The sequence below is a fragment of the Nyctereutes procyonoides genome, unplaced genomic scaffold, assembly GCF_905146905.1.
Source record: "Nyctereutes procyonoides isolate TBG_1078 unplaced genomic scaffold, NYPRO_anot_genome, whole genome shotgun sequence".
Taxonomy (NCBI): Eukaryota; Metazoa; Chordata; class Mammalia; order Carnivora; family Canidae; genus Nyctereutes; species Nyctereutes procyonoides.
The window spans coordinates 21,976,344-21,985,214 of NW_026575024.1; positions in this window are offsets into that span (position 1 = coordinate 21,976,344).

Here is an 8,871-nt window from a genome sequence, read left to right on the forward strand (position 1 = left end):
AAGCGCATTATTAGAATTCGTTCCAGGCCTTCACCCGCGGCGGGCGGGCCGGGGGGGGGGGGCGGGCGGGGGCGGGGTACAGCACGCGGCCCTTGATCTCCGAGTCGTGGGCACAGAACGTACTTGAGAAAAAAAAACCCGGAAAATTAACAGTGCCATACTCTGTGCTCTGTGTTAGTTACCGGAGATACAGTGAAATTCTGAAATAATCAACGTTACTGCTTTAAGCTCCTATTTTCAGGGTCCTTTGTCATGCAACATAGAGCACTCTCGCTGCTCGGCTGCTCGGCTGCTCGCAGAGGAGGGGTTGGATGGTAGAGATCCAAAAAAGAATTGAAACCTAATCTTACCCGCAAGGAGCTCACTCTTAGGGGCACCTGGTGGCTCAGTGGTTGAGCATCTGCCTTTGGCTCAGGTCATGATCCTGGGGTCCTGGGATCGAGTCCCGCATCGAGCTCCCTGCATGGAGCCTGCTTCTCCCCCTGCCTATGTCTCTGCCTCTCTCTGTGTGTCTCTCATGAATAAAGTCTTTAAAAAAAAAAAAAAAAAAAGCTCACTCTTAGAGGATACTGAAATAATTATAATTCAGACAACGTCCACTAACTCCATGCTATGTGAGGTGGAATGGAAGATAGAAAACGTAGCATTCATTTATTCATTCAGCAGATAATTATGGAGTTTCTGCCCTGGATCATGTACTATGGAACTGGGAAGACCGTGGCTGGCAGGTGGATCCCCACCCTCACTGTGCTTACAGAGTAGGAATTCATGTCTGACACCTCCATTAGTCAATCACACAGAGAAATATATATGAATCAGGAGATGTGTTGGGAAGGAGGGGAAACCATGAGAAAATAAGGTAGGAGATACAATCAAGATAGGGCGATCAGGGAAGGCCTCTCTGTGAAGGTAACATTTAAACTAAGAAAAGAAGAATGAAGAGCATTTTGCCAGGCAAGGAGAGGGAGGAAACCGCATGGTGGGAGGTGGAAAGGCTGTGGGAAAGGCTTGGGGCATAAGAAGGGAAGAGAAGCTCAAGCCTGAAGGGCACAGGAATGTAGAATAAGAGTTGGTACTTGCCCTTAAAGGGACTCACTGTGGGATGGGGATGAGGAGAGGAGGGTCATGGGAGACAGACCCTCTCTGTCATATGTGTTGAATTATATCTCCTCCCAAAAACAGCTATGTTGGAGGGGCCCCTAAGTGGCTTAGTCAGTTAAGCATCTGCCTTCAGCTCAGGTCATGATCTCAGGGTCCTAGGATGGAGCCCTGCATCGGGTTTCCTGCTCAGCGGGAAACCTGCGTCTCCATCTCCCTCTGCTGCTACTACCCCCTGCTTATGCTCTCTCACTCTCTCTGTTAAATAAGTAAATAAAAATCTTAAAAATAAATAAATAAATAAATAAATAAATAAATAAATAAATAAATAAATAAATAAATAAATAAAATTGGATGGGAATAGAAAGCTATGTCTTCTGCCTTAAAAAAAAAAAAAAGGTTATGTTGGAGTCCCAATCCTTAGTAGCTCAGAATATAATCATACATGAAGGTATGATTTTTTTTATAGAGGTAATCAAGTTAAAATTAGGTGATTGGGGCAGCCTGGGTGGCTCAGTGGTTTAGCACCGTCTTCTGCTCAGGGCGTGATCCTGGAGACCTGGGATCGAGTCCCACGTCAGGCTCCCTGCATGGAGCCTGCTTCTCCCTCTGCTTGTGTCTCTGCCTCTCTCTCTGTCTCTCATGAATAAATAAATAAAATCTTAAAAATAAAAAATAAAATGAGGTGATTAATATGGGCACTAATCTGACTGGTGTCCTTATTTATTTTTTTTAACATTTTATTTTATTTTTTAAAATTTTATTTATTTATGATAGTCACAGAGAGAGAGAGAGAGAGAGGCAGAGACACAGGCAGAGGGAGAAGCAGGCTCCATTCACTGGGAGCCCGACATGGGATTCGATCCCGGGTCTCCAGGATCGCGCCCTGGGCCAAAGGCAGGCACTAAACCGCTGCGCCACCCAGGGTTCCCTGGTGTCCTTATTTAAAGGGGAAATTTGGGCATTGATCTCCACCCAGGGAGCATGACATGTGAAGATAAAGGTGGAGATCAGCGTGATGCTTCTACACACCAAGATTGCCAGCAAACCACTGGAAGCTAGGCGAAAGCCATGAAGCTGATTGTTCCTCACAACCCTCAGCTTTGATTTCAGATTCCTAGTCTCCAGAGCTGTGAAAAAATAAATATCTGTTGTTTAAGCCACTCAGTTTGTGGTACTTTTTTATGGAGGCCTAGCAAACTACTACAGATGCACAGGTGCTTTGAAACCTGTTACTCTGTATCCAAATGTAAAAGATCCCCAGTGTGGCTGCTATAAGCATGGCTAACTTTCTCTATCTCTGGAAGCTCCTGGAAGGCTCCAGCTGAGTCTTGCTCATCTCTGTGCCCTACGTGGCTCTATTAGCACCACAGCAAGGCGAAGAGCTCTGTGCCACACTTGCTCCTACCCATGATATCTATGCAAGGCACACTGCTCGCAGCATGAAAGAAAAAGTTGAAAATGATATGGTTTCTGCTCTGAAAAAAAATTCTAAACTAGATGAACACATGACAGCATAAACTGGTTTGTAATTATTAATTATAGCTGCCATTTATTGCGTATTCACTAAGTGCCAAGCACTTTACATACATCAATATTCTCCTGTCAGCAAGCCTACAAGGCAGCTGTAATTATGCTCATTTACAAGTAAAGAAGCCTAGGGCTGGAGAAGTTAAGCAACTTCCCAAAGCGTCCCAGAGGCGACAGGCATAACCAGTGCACTACCCAGCCAACCTGTCCAAGCCAGATGGGCTCTCCAGGCATGAGCGCCCCAGGAAGAAAGGAAGGATCCACAGGGACTGAGGTATCTGAGAAGGCTTCATGAGGGAAGCGGTTCAATGTGTGTTCCAGATAAATGGGCTGGATCAAATATGGGAAAAGAAAACTTGAGGTGCAAGACTTGCTTTTCTACCTCTGAGCCTTCGCCTTTGTCGGTCTCTGCCTGGAATGCTCTCCCCTCCTGGTTTTTCACAAATCAGGCTCATTTTCATCCCTCAGGGCTCAGCCCAAATACCACCTTTTCAGAAAGGGCCCCCCGACCCCCCTTTCTAGCTAGTTGTTTTTTCTACAGATGGCTCCAGCAGTATTGCCACCCCAGAAGCTCTTCTGCCCATGGCTGCTTTGACCAGCAGCATACTGTGGAAGGAACTGTGTCAGCCTCAGGCATGGCAGTCGCCTGGCCTGGAAGTCAGCCACGTAAGAAGGGTGACCAGCCTGAGATCAGTGAGCTGTGAGAAGTCCAAACCACACGGAGGAAGAGAATCCAAGGAACATCAGACACCAGATCAGGGAATAAAGAAGCCATCTGGGAGAGGTGGAGCGATGGACAGATCTGAGATAAAGCAATGATGGGAAAATGTTAAGTGTACCATCTAGGTGGTAAGTGTAGTGTTTGCTGTACAATCCTTTTAGCTTTTTTATAAATTTGAATTTTTCCACTACAAAATTTGGGGCAAAAGAAAAGCCATTTTGTTTCTTTTTTTTTTTTTTAAGATTTTATTTATTCATTCATTCATGAGAAACGCAGAGAGGAGAGAGAGAGAGAGAGAGAGAGGAGAGAGAGAGGCAGAGACACAGGCAGAGGGAGAAGCAGGCTCCAAGCAGGGAGCCCGACATGGGACCAGATCCCGGGTCTCCAGGATCCTGCCCTGGGCTAAGGCAGCGCTAAACCGCTCAGCCACCCAGGCTGCCCGAGAAGCCATTTTGGAGGTGGATTCTCCAGCCCCAGACACTTTAGCTGACACCACGTGGAGCAGAGATGAAGCTCCCAGTCCAGCCTTTTCCGGATTCCTGACCCACAAGATCATGAGCTAAATTAATGAGTACTTTAAGCTACTAATTTTGGAGGTATAGATAACAGAAACTCTCTAGGAGACCTCTCTTACTTTCCATCACAGCTCCCTGTCTGCTTCTTTTAGGGCATTACAACGGTCTGTAACTGTCTTATTTGCTTGCGTAATCATTATCTGTCTCTTCCCCAAGAGAGTGTAACTTCTGTTTCCTTTGCTCATGCCTTCTCCCAGCACCTAGTACACTGCCTGGTACCTGGAGGTACAAGTGAATGTTTTTTGAGTGACTAACTGAGCCTGGGAGATGGAGCCCTTCTGAAGGGTAACAGGAGAGAATATAGAGTTTGTGGAGTGGAGGGGGGACTTGGCATTTGTCAGTTTGGCTGCCCAACTCTCATTTGGGGGAATCTCAAGAAACAGAAACAGGACGAGGCAGTCTCCTCTCTCCCTATGGATGAAGGCAGATGGATGAAGTGAACACATTCTTACCTCAGTTCCTGCTAGAGCATGAATACTGGACATACCCACCCCAGACTTAATCTGGAAGCAGAAATTCCAGCTGTAAAGATCAGTCAGAGACCATGGCGAGTCCAGATTTGGGGACCTTGTTCAGAACAAGAGGCTCTAGCGGCAGGATGTTAGCCACCTGGCTTTGGGTGGTTCCTGCCTGAGTCCGGTTCTGCAGTGTTTCATCACCTCCTTCTGCCTTAGGTTCAGCTCTGGTGTGAAACCAAGAATGCTGAGTGTGGCAGATCCAGATAAATCCAAGACGCAGGACCAAAACAAGGGTCCACTTTCCTTCAGGTGATCTGGACATCTTCCTCATGCCAGAAAGGCCAAGGACACGTTTCTCTCAGAGGCAGCAGAGCCCAAATAGCAGTGGAGATTCATCACATCCCAGACTCTTTCTCTGGGCTGGGCCTCCAAGAGCCTCGTAGCAGGTAACCAACTTTGACAAGACCTGTTCTTCTCTTGTTTTCTACAAGGTATGAACTCAGGACTGGATTCTACTCTCAGAGGTCTAGAAACACAAGGTGCCTGAATCCTATTCCTGTGCTCTAGGATTTTCCAGGAGCCAGTCTACTACAAGGAGGAGAGGTTCACATTCCAATGCTGGGCTCATTAGAGAGGTCAGCAAACAGAATTTCCAGAGAAATTACATGTGAACACCAAAGTGCCTATCCCAGGAAAAACCAGACACTCTCACTTGTTCTTGAGACCCAAGATCTCCCACAGTCCTGAAACCTGAAAAGTTTTATTCAGCAGACATTCATTGAATACCAACTGCATGTCAGGTAAACACTGGGGATAAGATCTTGGGCTCTGGTCAGGGAGAGAGACATAGAAACAAACTAATACAATAGGATATTTTGAGTCCTACAAAGGAGAGCTCATCAGAGAAGTTCTAAAAAGGAGAAGCATCAGACCTTTGACAATCACCAAAGGCATCCCAGAGTAAGTGGCATTCACTCTCCAGAAGCAGATTACAACAGAAGCAAAGACCTAGGCCAGGGCTTGCACTTCCAATTCCCCACAAGGAGTGAGTCCAGAACTTCATCTCTCTGAAATGCTTCAGTCATAGAAGCAGCACAAACTTCACATGCATCTAGCATCTGGATGATATTAATTACCTCCGTGTTTATTAAGTGCCCCATTAAACTTGACTCTAACCAACAGCACAGTTGGCTCCCCGGGTTAAATCCACACTAAATATTCAATTACACACAGCACAAGCAGAATCGTATTTGGCAGGGATTAGCTCACTTGTCCTGTGAAGGCACTTTTCCAGCTGAATAATAATGGTGTCTTTTAATTGTGTGGTATCTTCCTCTTGAGGGACTTTAAGCCAGAACATCTCAGAGGGAGACAGAAACTGGGTGTCATCATCTCCATTTTGTAGTTGGATGAACTTCGTAAAGAGATCTGGCACTCGCCACAGAAGCTGGAATCTTATTTCTCTTTCAGTGCTCAGCTCAAATGCCCTCCTCTTTGAAGATTTTTCAGTTCCCTCATCACAATTTCCCTGCAGTGCATGACGCTGAAAGAAGCTCAGCTTCTTTCAGAAACGGCAGAGCCCTCCCTTGTGTACAGGGCCCTGTGATGGATGCTTGGCCTGCATTCACTCACTCCATCCTCCTTCCCCGCAGCACCTCCCCCCCCCCCCCCCCCCCGGAGAGTTTCCACTTCACAGTGGAGAAAACTGAGAGAGAAGTTGAGAGATGGGTCTTGGTTTGCACAATTAATAACTATCAGGGTCAGGATTCAAACCCAGGCCTCTGAGCCCAGTGTCTTAACCCCGCACAATCCTGGCCCATTTGTTCTTTCATTCAACAAGGATTTATTGAGCACCTAATGTGTACCCGGGGCTTGCTAGGAGTATAGTACTTGCTAGGGGTCCAGGAGTGAGGAAAACATCACCCTTGCCCTAACAGAGATTATCATCTAAGCAGGGAAGACAGATTTAAAATCCTTCAACAAACAATTATTTAATTACGCATCAATCATCTGGCAATGTTAGCAGAATGTAAGTCAACTGGAAAGACACTTAGCAAGGCGAGAAAACAGGTGCCTAGATGGCTCCTTCTTTTCTGTAATTCAGGAGTCAATCAACTCTTCCTTTTTTACTTTGATTCTGTAGCTGAGCAATGCCTACAGATGCCCACAATTGCTATGGTAATATCTACAAATCACTTCCTTTTCTGAATCATGGCTTTCCCAGCTGTAAAATGGGAATGAAAATAACAAGCCACTGGAAACAACCCAAATACCCATCAATAGGAGACTGTTTACATAAATGATGGTACATTTACACCATGGAATATGCAGTTATTAAAAAGCATGAAACAACTGGAAATGCTAGAGAAGGATCACTAAGACATCATTGAGTGAACAAACAAGGTACAGGATGGTGGGTATGGAATGCTGCCAATTGTGTACATTAAAAAAGGAGATAAAAGCATATGCTTATGTGTGCATGGGCTATCCCAGCAAAGATGCACAAGAAACAGGAAACGGGACATGCCCCCCCCTCACAGGGAGGGGACCTGGACCCCAGGAGTCTTGGGAGACTCCCTCTTAATGTGTACTGTTTTGTACCTTTTTAATTTTGCACTCTGCATGTAACTCCTTGAAAGTTAAGTTAATCAATTTTTAAAAATTAATACAACATTTTGATGGGAACACAAATGCAGTCAAATAGCCCTGCTCACATCCGCCCACCTTGCAGTGTGATTGTTAGTTTCAAAGCCCAGGTCAGATTTGGCAGCCCTTGGAAAATCTAAAACAATTAGAACACATGTTGCTCCTAATGTGAAGAGGTAGGAATAAGGGCCAAGCAGAGAAGAAAAGAGGAGAACAAAGGAGGAAAAGAGGAGAGAAACAAAGAGGCCCTGAATAAAGAGAATGACCCCAGCAGAGAGAAAAATCACAATTACTTTAGTTCCACTGAGACCCCCCAAGGCAGTTGTGCTACCTGCTTCTTTCTAGCTAGCTGCCACGTTGCCATGGTAATGTAATAGCCTGTGAAAAGCTTATTTATGATTCTGAAAACATTAAAAAAAAAAAAAAACAGCAAGCTGTGGAAAGGCAGCAAGGAGCAGAGAAGGTTCCTGTGTGAAAAGAGGCACCAGGGTGACCTTCCAGGAGCTTGAGCTCCCCCCTTGAAAACTGGCGAGGTTGGCCTAGAGCAGAGGGTTGCAAACCTGAGCACTCATCGAAATCACCAGGAGGGCTAGTTAAAATACAGATTGCTGTGCCTATCCCCAGAGGTGCTAATTCAACAGGTCTGGGTGGGCATTTCTAACAAGTTCCCAGGAGGTGCGAATACTGTGGATTGGGGAACCGTACTTAGAGAATCTCTATCCTTTTTTTTTTTAAGATTTTATTTATTTATTCATGAGAGAGAGAGAGAGAGAGAGAAAGAGAGGCAGGGGCATAGGCAGAGGGAGAAGCAGGCTCCATGCAGGGAACCTAACGTGGGACTCAATCCCAGGTCTCCAGGATCACACCCTGGGCTGAAGGCAGATGCTTAACCGCTGAGCCACCTAGGCTCCCCTAGAACCTCTGTCCTAAAAGATCTCTAAAGACCTCTCCAACTCAAGATTCCATGAGCTGTGAGCTCCAGCTCTCGCTCCCTCTGGAGCACATCCATTCCCTCCATCCCCTCCATCAGCTTCTCTGTTAACTAAGCAGCTATAACATCCCACAGGATGGCCCAACACAGGTTGCAAGGTAGCTCAAAGCACCTAGTGGGCCAAGAGCCTACAGTGGGCGGTTTCCAAGGCAGAGGCCGACACCTCATACAAGCAGTTGCATGGAAAGATTGGCTGGCATTCCAGCTGTCTGTGCCAGAACTCTCTCATGGGGCTAATTAACTGGGTGCAATAGCCAACAGGTGCCACTCAAGACTGAGGCTGAGCAAGGGCCAAGGCTGGTTGGGGAGGATTTGAAAATGACAGAAGCCAAATCTTCAGGCACTATAATTTACCACTGTGGGATTCTTATTCTCCACAGAAATGGAGACGGGCAACAAATTCAAACACCCAACCCCAATCCAACACCCGGAGCTTCTTGAGTGAGAAAGCTTGTAGCTAGGGTAGAATGCAGCATTGACAAGTCCTTCCCAATTTCTTATACATTCAACAAATATTTGTAGAGCACCAACGATGCGCCAGACGGTATGATAGAGGGTGAGCTCGGGCAGTGAGCCAGAGTAGCCCCTGCCCTCATGGAGTCTACATTTGAGTGGAAAGAGACAGACAGGGGATCCCTGGGTGGCTCAGCAGTTTAGCACCGGCCTTTGGCCCAGAGCATAATCCTGGAGTCTGGGGATCAAGTCCCACATGGGGCTCCCTGCATGGAGCCTGCTTCTCCTCTGCCTGTGTCTCTGCCTCTCTCTCTCTCTGTCTCTCGTGAATAAATAAATAAAATCTTAAAAAAAAAAAAGAGGCAGACATTACTCAAAGAATCAAAGGATTTAATTGTG